General features: G+C 42.4%; 1 protein-coding gene across 2 annotated transcripts in view; it reads right to left on the bottom strand.

Moving 5' to 3' along the window:
• Positions 1 to 13,188, bottom strand: part of il1rap (interleukin 1 receptor accessory protein) — a 177,415-nt gene extending 164,227 nt beyond the window's left edge. For both annotated transcript variants that reach the window (XM_062976939.1, XM_062976941.1), the window contains exons 1-2: positions 13,000 to 13,188; positions 10,285 to 10,379 (exon numbers count right to left, since the gene is read on the bottom strand). The gene's annotated coding sequence lies outside the window, so the exon portion shown is untranslated. The remainder of the gene's footprint in view (positions 1 to 10,284; positions 10,380 to 12,999) is intronic.
• Positions 13,189 to 15,211: the final 2,023 nt, after the last annotated feature.

Here is a 15,211-nt window from a genome sequence, read left to right as displayed (position 1 = left end):
TAGAGAAAATAATAAATGTAATAATAACAATAATAATAGAGAAAAATAGTAAATGTACCATATATTCTCGAGTACAAGCTGACCCAAATATAAGCCAACCAGGACCCTCACCCGAGTATAAGCCGAGGGGGGCTTTTCCAGTCTTAAAAAAAGGGCTGAAAAACTAGGCTTATACTCGAGTATATACGGTACTATTCAGACTATAGCCCTAAGATAATGTATCTACGTATATAATAAAAGTGAATAGACACACACGCACTGTATCTATCTTCCTATGGATGTATTTTCCAGGATAATGACCCAGGATAATGGGAGTTGTAGTCCACCCATATCTAGAGGGAACCCCACTGATGATGAATCTAGACTAAACATGGCATACATATACACATCTAGACCAAACACGTTGTGCGTACCCATCACAACCAACTTTACATTCTAGCAGGATTTGGGGGTGCTTGACAAAGGATGATGGGACCTGTAGTCATCCCATATCCAGAGGGACCCGTGAATGTCACTAATCATGGATTAGGACTCAACGTGGCACACAGACCACTTATGATGACTGACTTAAAATAATGGCAGGGCTTGAGGGGGTTAGAGACTGACCCAGGATGATGGGAGTTGTAGTCCACCCACATCTCAAGAGAACCCCACTGATGATGGATCTAGACCAAACATGGCACACATATCCATCATAGCCAACTTTACATATTAGCAATATGGGGAGCTTCGAAAAGGATTATGGGACTTGTAGTTCTCCCGTATCCAGAGAGACATGTGAACGTCACCAGTGATGGATCCAAATATGGCACAAAGACCCCTCATAATGACCAACTTAAAATAATAGCAGGGTTTGAGGGGACAGAGACTGACCCAGGATAATGGGAGTTGTAGTCCACCCACATCTCGAGAGAACCCCACTGATGATGGATCTGGACAAACATAGCACTTATATCCATCATGATCAACGTTACATACTAGTGGGATTTGAGGGGGCTTGACAATGCATGATGGGACTTGTAGTCCTCCCACATCTTGAGAGACCTGTCAATATCACCAACTATGGATCTGGACCATACATGGCATCTGAACCCATCATAACAAACTTAAAATACTGGCAGGGTTGAGGGAGGAGCATGGGATTTGTAGTCCACCCACACACAAAGACATCCAAAGATCCATATCTATTTCTAACAGGCCCATTCATAAATCCCAAAAACAAAGAATGGCTATTTGCATTATGTATTGTTGCAAAATACCTAACCCTGAAGTTGCTGTATATCAGACTCCACTATTTGTGGGAAAATGACAACGGATGATGGGAGTTGTAGTCCACCCACATCCAGATAGCCACCAGCAATGGATGCGGACCAAACTTAGCACTCCTATGCATTTTCTAATGAGTCCATTCACAAAATTGAAAACCAAACAGTGATTACTTCTAATATTTATCATTACAAAATGACTAAACAAGGCATCGCCAGATACTGAAGCTAGCAATTATATATATCACATAACATATAAAATACGCATAATATGACATAATCACATATAACAATATCATAAAATAGTAAACATACTCTATATATATAAAAATGTAATGTGCCATTTCACTATGGAGTAAACAACAAAACCACTGAACCAAATCACATCCAATTTGGCCACAAAAGACATAGTCATCCAAAATATGTCTTTCAATAAAAAATCTAGAAAAATAAAGCCCAAATTAGAGGACAAGAAAAAGCCGTTTTCCCCCTTTAGAAACGGCTCTGAAAAGTAGGCCCCACCCCTTTAGGCCCCGCCCACCTCGTATCCTAGCAACTCCCAAAGATTCCCCTAGGTAGCAAGCGCCCAGGCTTTGAAGCAGTGAGGCTATTCATTGCAATTCTAGCAGCCCAAAAAACCATCCCCCTAGAATGCAAGTACCCAGCCTTCCAAGCAGCAAGCCTACTCCGTTGCATTCCAGCTCAACAAACAAGGATTCCCAAAAGAAGAAAACAGCCAGGCTTTGAGGCTGCAAGGCTATTCACTGCTATTCCACCTGGCCAACAAAGGATTCCCATAAGCCACAGCAACATGTGGCCGGGCAAAGCTAGTATAATATACAGTAGAGTCTCACTTATCCAACATAAACAGGCCGGTAGAACGTTGGATAAGTGAATATGTTGGATAAGGAGGGATTAAGGAGAAGCCTATTAAACATCAAATTAGGTTATGATTTTACAAATTAAGCACCAAAACATCATGTTATACAACAAATTTGACAAAAAAAAGGAGTTCAATATGCAGTAATGCTATGTAGTAATTACTGTATTTACGAATTTAGCACCAAAATATCACGATGTATTGAAAACATTGACTACAAAAATGCATTGGATAATCCAGAACGTTGGATAAGTGAGACTCTACTGTAAATTGATTCCGGAGTCATAAGCACAGGTCTCTTGTTTTTTTTTCTCTCCAGTTTAGGAACAAGGACAAGGAGCCTCAGGGTGCATCTACGCTGCAGAATTAACCCAGTTTGATACCATTGCTCAATGCTGCAAAATTCTCTTGATTTTGCAGAGAAGGCTGGAGACCTTGTAGAAACTATAATTCCCTGGATTCCGGGGTGTCAAATTGCATTCCTTCCTTCCTAATGCTGCAAAATCCTCTTTATTTTGCAGAGAAGGCTGGAGACCTTGTAAAAACTATAACTCCCAGGATTCCAGGACAGTTTGCGTGGTGTTAAATTGCATTCATTAATTCCTTCTGCAGTGCAGGCGCACCCCCAGATTCTGTTCCTATTCCTTCCTATTTTATTTTAGAGATCCAGGCACATTTTGTTCCTCCAGGAATATTTCCTGCCAGCTCCCAGTATAACCAGAGACTTTTATTTATATACACGAGCGCTTGAGATTGATTTATTATAAACCAGATTCAGAACCAAATCTGGGACTTTTCCATCCATGTAAATACAATGCACACAAGCAGAGGAAAAGTCTCTCTGGAGTAGGCATGGGCCAACTTCGTCCCAGGTGTTTTGGACTTCAATTCCCATCATTCCTGGCCTGAGGCCAAGAATTTGGTGGGCACTGACCTTGAGTTTGGGAGTTGTAGTTCACCTACATCCAGAAAGCACTGTGGTCTGCAACAATGATGTATCTGGACCAAACTTGGCACGAATACTCAATATGCCCAAATGTGAACACTGGTGGGGTTTGGGGAAAATAGACCTTGGCATTTGGGAGTTGTAGTTGCTGGGATTTATAGTTCACCTATAATCAAAGAGCATTCTGAACTTCACCAATGATGGAATTGAACCAATCTTGGCAGATAGACCTCCCATGACCAGTAGCAAATACTGGAGGGATCTGGGAGGATTGGCAGTGATTTGGTGGGCATTGAACTTGAATTTTGGAGTTGTAGTTCACCTACATCCAGAGAGCACTGTGGACTCCAACAATGATGGATCTGGACCAAACTTGGCACGAATACTCAATATGCCCAAATGTGAACACTGGTGGGGTTTGGGGAAAATAGACCTTGGCATTTGGGAGTTGTAGTTGCTGGGATTTATAGTTCACCTATAATCAAAGAGCATTCTGAACTTCACCAATGATGGAATTGAACCAATCTTGGCAGATAGACCTCCCATGACCAGTAGCAAATACTGGAGGGATCTGGGAGGATTGGCAGTGATTTGGTGGGCATTGAACTTGAATTTTGGAGTTGTAGTTCACCTACATCCAGAGAGCACTGTGGACTCCAACAATGATGGATCTGGACCAAACTTGGCACGAATACTCAATATGCCCAAATGTGAACACTGGTGGGGTTTGGGGAAAATAGACCTTGGCATTTGGGAGTTGTAGTTGCTGGGATTTATCGTTCACCTATAATCAAAGAGCATTCTGAACTTCACCAATGATGGAATTGAACCAATCTTGGCAGATAGACCTCCCATGACCAATAGCAAATACTGGAGGGATCTGGGAGGATTGGCAGTGATTTGGTGGGCATTGAACTTGAATTTTGGAGTTGTAGTTCACCTACATCCAGAGAGCACTGTGGACTCCAACAATGATGGATCTGGACCAAACTTGGCACGAATACTCAATATGCCAAAATGTGAACACTGGTGGAGTTTGGGGAAAACACACCTTGGCATTTGGGAATTGTAGTTGCTGGGATTTATAGTTCACCTACAATCAAAGAGCATTCTGAACTTTACCAATGATGGAATTGAACCAATCTTGGCAGATAGACCTCCCATGACCAATAGCAAATGCTGGAGGGATTTGGGAGGACTGACAGTGACTTGGTGGGCACTGACCTTGAGTTTTGGAGTTGTAGTTCACCTACATCCAGAGAGCACTGTGGTCTCCAACAATGATGGATCTGGACCAAACTTGGCACGAATACTCAATATGCCCAAATGTGAACACTGGTGGAGTTTGGGGAAAATAGACCTTGGCATTTGGGAGTTGTAGTTTCTGGGATTTATAGTTCACCTACAATCAAAGAGCATTCTGAACTCCACCAATGATGGAACTGAACCAAATTTGGCACACAGGAAGACACCAAACCAAAATTGGCACACAGGAAGACACTATCCCATGACCAACAGAAAAAAACTGGAAGGGTTTGGTGGACGTGGACCTTGAGTTTTGGAGTTGTAGTTCACCTACATCCAGAAAGCACTGTGGTCTGCAACAATGATGTATCTGGACCAAACTTGGCACGAATACTCAATATGCCCAAATGTGAACACTGGTGGAGTTTGGGGGTAAAGGACCTTGACATTTGGGAGTTGCAGTTGCTGGGATTTATAGTTCACCTACAATCAAAAAACCCTTGAACCTCACCAGCAATAGAATTGTGCCAAACTTTCCACACAGAACCCCCATGAACAACAGAAAATACTGATCTTTGGCGACCCCACTGACACCCCCATCGCAGCCCCCCCCAGGGGTCCCGACCCCCAGGTTGAGAAATGCTGCACTAGAAGCATCCTGAACATGCACATTGGCCTCAAGGTAGTACAGGTTGGTACCATTTAATCTAAGATGCTAGTTCTTTAGCCACAGAATCATAGAATTCTAGAGCTGGAAGAGGCAGCCCAAGGCAATCCAAACCCTTTATGCCAGGCAGGAGGACATCCAAGCCCTCTCAACAGATGGCCATCCAGACTGTGTTTCAAAACCTCCAGAGACTGAAGTTTTTGGATCCCTAGGAGTTGGCATATTCCACGGCTGGACAGCAATTACTATCAGGAGGTTCTTCCTAATGTTTAGATGGAATCATTTCACTTGCAATTTGATGCTCTGTTGTGCCCAGAGAAGCAGAAAACAGATCGATGTGATGTTGAAGGCTTTCATGGCCGGGATCACAGGGTTGTTGTATGTTTTCCAAGCTGTCTGGCCATGTTCTAGAAGTATTCTCTCCTGACGTTTCGCCCACATCTATGGCAGGCATCCTCAGAGGTTGTGAGGTATATGGAGAAACTAAGCAAGGAAGGCTTATATAGACAAACTGATGAAGAAGCACAACCTACAAACTATCTACAGACCCGCAAAGAAAATCCAACACATGCTATGGTCAGCGAAGGACAAGAGGGATCCTCTCTCCTCTGCAGGAGTCTACCATAGACCATGCAGCTGCGGACAAGAAGTCTACAGAAGGACCACCAAATGCAGCAGAATTGCCCAAACACAAGTTAAAGAACATGAAAAGCACGGCAGACTCACTCAACCAGAGAAATCAGCCATAGAAGAGCACCTGATGAACCAACCTGGACACAGAATATTATTTGAGAACACAGAAATGCTGGACCACTCCAACAACTACCATGTCAGACTACACAGAGAAGCCATTGAAATTCAGAAGCATGTGGACAACTTCAACAGAAAGGAGGAAACCATGAAAATAAACAAAATCTGGCTACCAGTATTAAAAAAAAACTCAAAAATCAGAACAGTAAATAAGAAGCAACACTCTAAAAACAGAGGAATTCCAGACATGGGAACCAAAGGCAGTTAATGACTCTGAACAAAGGATGCCCTCAGGCAGGAGTAGCCAGGAGATGAAGCTATTCAATGCTAATCAAGGTGATTAACTACAACATTCCCACTGGCCTCCAACAGACATGAGTTCTTCTCTCACCCTGGACTTTCCACAGATATATATAAACCTTCCTTGCTTAGTTTCTCTATATACTTCACAACCTCTGAGGATGCCTGCCATAGATGTGGGCGAAACGTCAGGAGAGGATACTTCCGGAACATGGCCACACAGCCCGAAAGACATACAACAACCCCAGAAAACAGGTCTCTTCCCTCTCCTCTTATATCTAGTGTATTAAATATTGGGTCACACACTCTCAGCCCAGGGAGACTTGCAATAGGTTCACCTTAGGGTCTCCATAAATTGGAAAGGCATATAACAACAAAAACCCACTCTTATCATACTTTGGGGACACTGAAACATTGGGGGGGGGGGAGGGGCGGAGATGATAAATCTATACATATAATAAAAAGTGAAAATATATGTGTGTGTGTGTGTGTGGCAATGGTGCCCACTTACACAGACAAGCTCCCACTTCCACAACCAGCTATAGCTCCCACTACTCAGGAGACACCAAAGACCCTCCCTCCAATGACATTGCAGGTTATGGAGAGTGCCATGAACATGTCCAAGGGCCTGGAAAATATCCTCCACAAATACCATCCTGCCCACCACTCAAGGGAAGGCTTTCATACGAGAAACAATTTCATCCTAGAATTTCTGTTTTTCCTCCACCACAGGCATCCCAGTGTTTCTGACTCTCTCCATTGGTGTGGAATTTGCATGACCCCGCCCACTGCCTCTCCCATAACCCTTTCCTATTTTTTTTCTATGGCACACAGCAAACAGAGGAATTGATCAGCAACTGAACGTACTATAATAATAATAATAATAATTATTATTATTATTATTATTATTTTATTTTATTTTTATACCCTGCCACCATCTCCCCAGAGGGACTCGGGGCGGCTCACAGATATAAAACAAGCATACAGTGGTATCAAATACAAAAAACACACAAATAAAATTAAAAGGCATAAAATAAAATCACAGTCATTATAAAACACAGCAATAAAATCATACAATGGACTGGGCAAAGTGCACTGAGTGAAACTTGTAAACATGAAGGAAGTACTAGAGAGGTTTGGGGAGAATTCATAGGACATGTAGGTACTGGGATGTATAGTTCACCTGCCATTTAAGAGCACTCTGAACTCCACCAATGATGGACCTGGAACTATCTTGGCACACAGAACCCTCGTGACCAAGAAGAAATACTGGAGGTCTTTGGGGAAAATTCACCTTGATTTGGGGGAGTTATAGTTCACCTATATCCAGAGAGCACTGTGAACTCAAACGGTGATGCACACATGCCTAATATGCCCAAATGTTATTACTGGAGGGATTTCGGGAGAAGTGACCTTCCTTTCTGTGAGTTGTAGTTCACCCACAACCAGGGAAACTGCGACTTCCACCGATGATGGAACTGGATTAAACTTGGCACACAGAACCCCCATGACTAACTCAACCTACTGGAGGGGTTTAAGGGGACTGACTTACTATAGTGGGAGTTGTAGTTCACCCTACAGCCAGAGAGCACACTGGACTCCACCCATGATGCATCCAGAGCAAACTTGCCCAACATGTCAAACTTTAAGTACTGACGGAGTTTCTTGCAACTACAACTTGGAATGATGCGAGTTGTAGTTTACCCACAACCTTATGCATATTGTGCAATTACACATTGATTTTTTCAAATAACCAAGACAACGCTGCTTACCCAAGCCAGTACATAAATACAGAAACATTTAAGTGCAACATTTGACACACAGCTACTATTCCTCTGACAGAATCATGTCAGAGAGCTGAAGGAGACACCCAGAGGTCATCTAGTCCAACTCTAATCTAACCCAGCAGCCATGAATCCAGGTGTCTTATTTGGCCCTTAGTGGACTTGAGTAGCCAAAGAGCTGACATGATGCATTCTTAGGTCAACAGAACTGGGTCAGGAAACTAGAAGAGACACCAAGTGGTCATCTAGTCCAGCCCTATGGTGTTCACAACTCCAATCTAACCCAATACTAAAGGGTTGAATAAGGATCTGCCATAGCTGTCTTAGAGTCATAAGACAGCTATGGCAGATCCTTATTCAACCCTTTAGTGGACTTGAATAGCCAGAGTTGAACTAGTAAATTCTGAGGCCAAGACTTTGGTTTTGGTTATTAATCCATAATAATTCTCTTTCACCAAAACACATTGTTTTTATTAACTTTTTCTTAATTTTACTGAATTTCCAAAAAGATGCAACTTAAATGCCCTAACCCTTAAATCTCCTAATTACATTTTTAAAGTTATAGACATTAAAATGAAACAACCAAAACAACAACAATAATACCACTTTATTTATACTCTGCCCTTCTCCCCAAGAGTGGATTACAGTACAGTAGAGTCTCACTTATCCAACATAAATGGGCCGGCAGAATGTTGGATAAGCGAATATGTTGGATAATAAGGAGGCATTAAGGAACAGCCTATTAAAAATCAAATTAAGTTATGATTTTATAAATTAAGCACCCAAACATCACGTGATACAACAAATTTGACAGAAAAAGTAGTTCAATATGCAGTAATGCTATGTAGTAATTACTGTATTTACTTATTTAGCACCAAAATATCATGATGTATTGAAAACATTGACTACAAAAATGTGTTGGATAATCCAGAACGTTGGATAAGCGAGTGTTGGATAAGTGAGACTCTACTGTATATATATAAACAAACACAGGCAGACATTCAATGCCTTGTTACAATGAGACACACCATGAAACATACACAGAAACATACACAGAGGCAAAGGCTTCTCCTTGCATTTCTGCATTTTAATAAAGATATTAAAAGCACAGTTGTTGCCCCCCGCCTCTCAAAATAAGGACTATCAGAATATTTTAATATACTTATATTCAAATAATTGCTGCAACCATAAGTGAATATAGTTCAGATTAATACCTACCCATGAGTAATATTAATACAAACATTTTCAACATTTTTACTAAAATACAGTTAATCTTTTCCCCTTTTAATCGGGATTATTTTAATGGGTTTCAACAATCTTACCCACTATAACATCTTGAAAATATAACATCTTGAGTTACTGTGAGTTTCTCAGGCTGCATGGCCATGTTCCAGCTGCATTCTATCCTGACGTTTTACCTGCATCTGTGGCTGGCATCCTCTGAGGTTTGTTCAGAGGTCTGTTGGAAAAAAGGTAAGTGGAGTGTATATATCCCTATGGAATAATGTTCGGGGTGGGAGGAAGAAGCCTTGTCTGTTTGAAGCAAGTGTGGATGTTGCAATGAGCAAGCTTGAATAGCATTGAGTAGCCTTGCAGCTGCCAAGTCAATCTGTGAGGGTATCTCCATAGAGGTAGCCCGGCCTCTGTTGCCTGGGGGCATCCTCTGTTTGGGAGGTGTTAATTGGCATTTAATTCGGGTTGTTGTGTGTTTTCCAGGCAGTTTGGCCATGTTCCAGGAGTATTCTCTCCTGATGTTTCACCCACATCTATGGCAGGCATCCTCAGAGGTTGTGAGGTATATGAAGAAACTAGGCAAGGAAGGTTTATATATCTGTGGAAGGTCCAGGGTGGGGGGAAGAACTCTCCTCTGTGAACGTTGTAATTAATCACCTTAATCAGAACAGTAAATAAGGAGCAACACTCTGAAAACAGAAGAATTCCAGACATGAATCAATCAGGGGCAGCTAACGACTCTGAACAAATGATTCCCCCAGGCCAGGAGGTGAAGCTGGTAAGGTCATTTAATGCTAATCCACATTTAATCTACATGCTTCATGGGGATTTCAATGGCTTATTTGTGACATGATGGTTGTGAGAGTGGTCCAGCATTTCTGTCTTGTCAAATAATAATATTCTGTGTCCAGGTTGGTTCATCAGGTGCTCTGGTTGAGTTAGTCTGCAGTGCCTTTCATGTTCTTTGATATGTGTCTGGGTTTGCTAGTCCCTATGCAGACTAGTTCACATTCTGAAGATGCCATTAGCCACAGATGCAGGTGAAACGTCAGGAGAGAATGCTGCTGGAACATCGCCATACAGCCCGAAAGATTCACAGCAACCCATTGACTCCAGCCATGAAAGCCTTCAACAACACAATATAAGATCTTGTTAGTAGAGATCAATTCTTTCTGGAAGCCCCAACCAAGAGGATGAGAAAGGCACTGGCCTACCTTACAGGGCGGTCGCAATCATGGGTGCAAAAGTATTCCAAGCGCTGGAGAGAAAGCAAAATATAGATCCTCGGTGGATTCCTGAAGGTTTCACCCTGGAAAGAGACAAAGAGCAGCTCAGCATGGAGTCCTCCGCATGAGATTCCCTCCAGAGAGTGGAAATCTGCAAAAGATGGTCTTCTGGTTCAAATAGGAAGGATGCTCTTGGGGAGGGATCTAGCAATAACAACACTGTGTAACACCATTCTCGTTCCTGGGTTATAAATGCCATTTCCTAATTGGTTCTATCATTAAAACAGAGGAAAAGTTTATTAAACTGAAAAAAACTTTGTTTATGTTTTATTATTATTATTATTATTATTATTATTATTATTATTATTATTATTATTATTATTAAATCCAGGAACACAAAGGCTCCCCTTCTGCAAGAAATTCTTTTTCCTAAAGCTGCATCTACACTTTGTTGCTATTGTTATTGTTGTTGTTGTTGTTGTTGTTGTTATTTAATCCAGAAAAATGAAGGCTCTCCTTCTGCAAGAAATTCCTTTTCCTAAAGCTGTATCTACACTTTGTTGTTGTTGTTATTGTTATTATTATTATTATTATTATTATTATTATTATTATTATTATTATTTAATCCAGGAACACAAAGGCTCTCCTTCTGCAAGAAATTCCTTTTCCTAAAGCTGCATCTACACTTTGTTGTTGTTGTTATTATTATTATTATTATTATTATTATTATTATTATTATTTAATCCAGAAAAATGAAGGCTCTCCTTCTGCAAGAAATTCCTTTTCCTAAAGCTGCATCTACACTTGGTTGTTGTTGTTATTGTTATTATTATTATTATTATTATTTAATCCAGAAAAATGAAGGCTCTCCTTCTGCAAGAAATTCTTTTTCCTAAAGCTGCAGCTACACTTGGTTGTTGTTGTTGTTGTTGTTGTTGTTGTTATTATTATTATTATTATTATTATTATTTAATCCAGAAAAATGAAGGCTCTCCTGCAAGAAATTCCTTTTCCTAAAGCTGCATCTACACTTGGTTGTTGTTGTTATTGTTATTATTATTATTATTATTATTATTATTATTTAATCCAGAAAAATGAAGGCTCTCCTTCTGCAAGAAATTCTTTTTCCTAAAGCTGCAGCTACACTTGGTTGTTGTTGTTGTTGTTGTTGTTGTTATTATTATTATTATTATTATTATTATTATTATTATTATTTAATCCAGAAAAATGAAGGCTCTCCTGCAAGAAATTCCTTTTCCTAAAGCTGTATCTACAACACTATGGAATGAATGCAGGTTGACACCACTTTAAATGCCATGGTTCAATGATGTCCATCTTGGGAGTTGTAGTTTCGCAAAGACACCAAACGACAACTCCAAGGAAGGAAGGAAGGAGGAAAGAAAGGAAGGAAGGAAAGAGGAGAGGAAGGAAAGAAGAAAGGAAGGAAAGAAGAAGTAAAGGAGGAAAGAAAGGAAGCAAAGAGGAAAGGAAGGAAAGAGAAAGAGAGAGAGAAAGAGAGAAAGAAAAAGAAAGAGGGAGAGAAAAAAGAAAGAGAGAAGGAAGGAAGGTAAGCAAGGTGGAAAGAAAGGAAAGGAAGGGAAGAAAAGAATGGTGGAAAGAAAGGAAGGATGAGAGAATGAGAGAGAGAAAGAAGGAAGGAAGGGAAGGAAGAGAGAGAGAGAGGGAAGAAAGGAAAGAAGAAAGGAAGAAAAGGAAATAAGGAGGAAAGGAAGGGAAGAAAGGTGGAAAGAAAGGAAGGATGAGAAAGAGAGATAAAGAGAGAAGGAAGGAAGGAAGGACAAAAGAAAGGAAGGAAAGGATGGAAAGGAAAGAAGAAGTAAAGGAGGAAAGAAAGGAAGGAAAGAGAGGGGGAAGGAAGGAAAGAATGAAAGAAAGGAAAAAGAAAAGAAGGGAGGAAGGGAGGAAGGAAAAGAAAGAAAGGATGAAAGGAAGGAGGGAAGGAAGGAAGGAAGGAAGGAAGGAAGGAAAGAGGAAAAGAAGGAAAGGAAAGGAAGGAAGGGAAGGGAAGGAAGAAGAAAAGAAGGAAAGAAAGAAGGAAGGAAGAAGGAAAAGAGGAAGGAAAGGAAGGAAAGAGGAAAGGAAGGAAGGAAAGGAGGAAAGAAAGGAAGAGGGAAAGAAAGATAGAAAGGAAGGGAAGGAAGGGAAGGGAAGAAGAAGGAAAGGAGGAAAACAATGAAGGAAAGAGGAAAGGAAGGAAAGAAGAAAGGAAGAGAGAGAGAGAAAGGGAAGAAAGGAAGGCAGGAAGGAAAGAAGGAAGGAAGAGAGAGAGAGAAAGGGAAGAAAGGAAGGCAGGAAGGAAAGAAGGAAGGAAGAGAGAGAGAAAGAGAGAGAAGGAAGGCAGGAAGGAAAGAAAGAAGAAAGGAAGGAAGGAGAAAAGGAAGGGAAGGAAAGAAAGGTGGGAAGAAAGGAGAGAAGAGAGAAAGAGAAGGAAAGAAGAAAGGGAGGAAAAGAAGAAGAAGGAGGAAAGCAAGGAAGGAAAGAAGAAAGGAAGAAAGAGAGAGAGAGAGAAAAGGAAGGAAGGGAAGGAAAGAAGAAGGAAAGGAGGAAGGAAGGAAGGAATGAAGGGAGGGAGGGAAGGAGGCAAAGCCAAGAGAGGCGTCTGTCCTGCAGCCCCTTGGATCCGGACGGGTCTCCCCGCCTCGCAAAGGGGAGAAATCGAGACTGGGCTGACCCGGGGCTCACCTGGGTTCGGAGGGTCGCCTCCCTGCCTGGCCCCGAAGCGGGTCCCCGGGCGGGTGTTCAGCGTGGAGTGTCCTTTCCACCCCTTCCTGTCAATCTCTCTCTCTCTCTCTCTCTCTCTCTCTCTCTCTCGCTCGCTCTTCCTTCCGCGGAGCGCTGCTCGGGCTCTGACGGCTGGCTGCCCAGCTGTGCCCAGGCCACGCCCCCTCCCGCCCTGATTGGCGCCAAGCGAGCGGTGACGTCGCAGTATGCAAAGCAGGGGAGGGGTTTTCCCGGAAGACGGGGTTGGGGCGGGGGGAGGAATTGTCGCGCTCCGGATGCGGAGGCGGGTCCGCACCGTGGAATGGACCCGGTTTGGAGAAAGTTTATTAATGTGTTGTCGGGATCACAGAGTTGTTGTATGTTTTCCGGTCTGTCTGGCCATGCTCCAGCAGCATTCTCTCCTGACGTTTCTCCCACATCTATGGCAGGCATCCTCAGAACGTCACAACCTCTGAGGACGCCTGCCATAGATGTGGGCGAAACGTCAGGAGAGAATGCTTCTGGAACATGGCCACACAGCCCGAAAGACATACAACAACCCAAAGTTTATTAAACCTTGCAGAAAGCTTTGGATTGCTGTGAGTTTTCCGAGCTGTCTGCCCATGTTCCAGAAGCATTCTCTCCTGACGTTTCGCCCACATCTATGGCAGGCATCCTCAGAACGTCACAACCTCTGAGGACGCCTGCCATAGATGTGGGCGAAACGTCAGGAGAGAATGCTTCTGGAACATGGCCACGCAGCCCGAAAGACATACAACAACCCAAAGTTTATTAAACCTTGCAGAAAGCTTTGGATTGCTGTAAATTTTCCGGGCTGTCTGGCCATGTTCCAGCAGCATTCTCTCCTGACGTTTCGCCAGCATCTGTGGCTGGCATCCTCGGAAGTTCTGTGGGCAGCAAGGCAAGTGGGGTGGATCTATTTACCTGTAGAATAATGCCCAGGGTGGGAGAAAGAACCCTTGTCCGTTTAAATCAAGTATGAATTTTGCAGTGAGCAAGCTTGAATAGCACTGAGTAGCCATGAAGCTGCAAAGTCCGTCAGTGAGGGCATCTGCATAGAGGTAGCCTTGCCTTTGTTGCCTGGAGGCATCCTTTGTTGCAGAAAGCTTTGGTTTTGTTTGTGTTGAATATAAGTTTCCCTGGTGGAATGTCTGTCGGTGGAATATTCATTTAATGAATGATTAAATAAATATAATTGGTACAGTTTTTAAAAAAATTCAGTTTAAAAACATAAAAAAAAATAGTCATAACTAAAAAAGACACACACACATCCCAGGCCATGACTTGATCCTAATAAACCTTTGTTAAGTTTTGGCCAATCAGTTCTCTAATCCATTAAGGCCATTTGGATGTGGATCCTTCCAACATGCAACTTGAGCATCAGTTTTGCTCATCTAAGCGTCTGATTGAGACACTGATTGAGGTTCCAGGTTTTAGCCTGCCACCTTTGGACTCTTGCTTGCTGAGGTGTTCCTCCGAGAATCTCTGTAGGTCTTAGGAAGTTATTTCTTGATTTAAGGTGTTGTCATGCTGGCTGATATATGAACAGAGGATGGGCCGGAGATGTCACTGCCTTGATCCTTTCATTGCTGGCTGCTACTTCCCAATGGATGTCAGGTGGTGCAATGCCAGCTAAACAGTACAATTTCTCCAGCGGTGTAGAGCATAGACATCCTGTGATAATGCGGCATGTCTCACTGAGAGCCACGTCCACTGTTTTAACATGGTGAGATGTGTATTCAGCAGCATAGTAGCCAAGTGCAAGGACAGATCTCTTCCCTGCGTCTGGTTGTGCCAATCAGCTTTGCTATGATATTATTTCTCACACCCAACTTTTGCTTGATATTCAAGTAGTGCTTCTTGTAAGTCAGAGCACAGTCCATAGTAACTCCGTAGTAACTCCGTAGTAACTCCATAGCAACTCTGTAGTAACTCCATGTAACTCTATAGTAACTCCCAGGTCCCAGGTTGGTGTGCTTTTTTTCATGTCAGGAGGGACTTGAGAAACTGCAAGTCGCTTCTGGTGTGAGAGAATTGGCCGTCTGCAAGGACATTGCCCAGGAGTCGCCCGGATGTTTTGATGTTTTTATCATCCTTGTGGGAGGCTTCACTCATGTCCCCGCATGGAGCTGGAGCTGATAGAGGGAGCTCATCTGCGTTCTCCCCGGGTGGG

This window comes from Anolis carolinensis, chromosome 3 (genome assembly GCF_035594765.1).
Source record: "Anolis carolinensis isolate JA03-04 chromosome 3, rAnoCar3.1.pri, whole genome shotgun sequence".
In the NCBI taxonomy this organism is placed as follows: Eukaryota; Metazoa; Chordata; class Lepidosauria; order Squamata; family Dactyloidae; genus Anolis; species Anolis carolinensis.
Note: the sequence above shows the minus strand (reverse complement) of the source record. Positions and strands in the feature narration are given on the sequence as shown.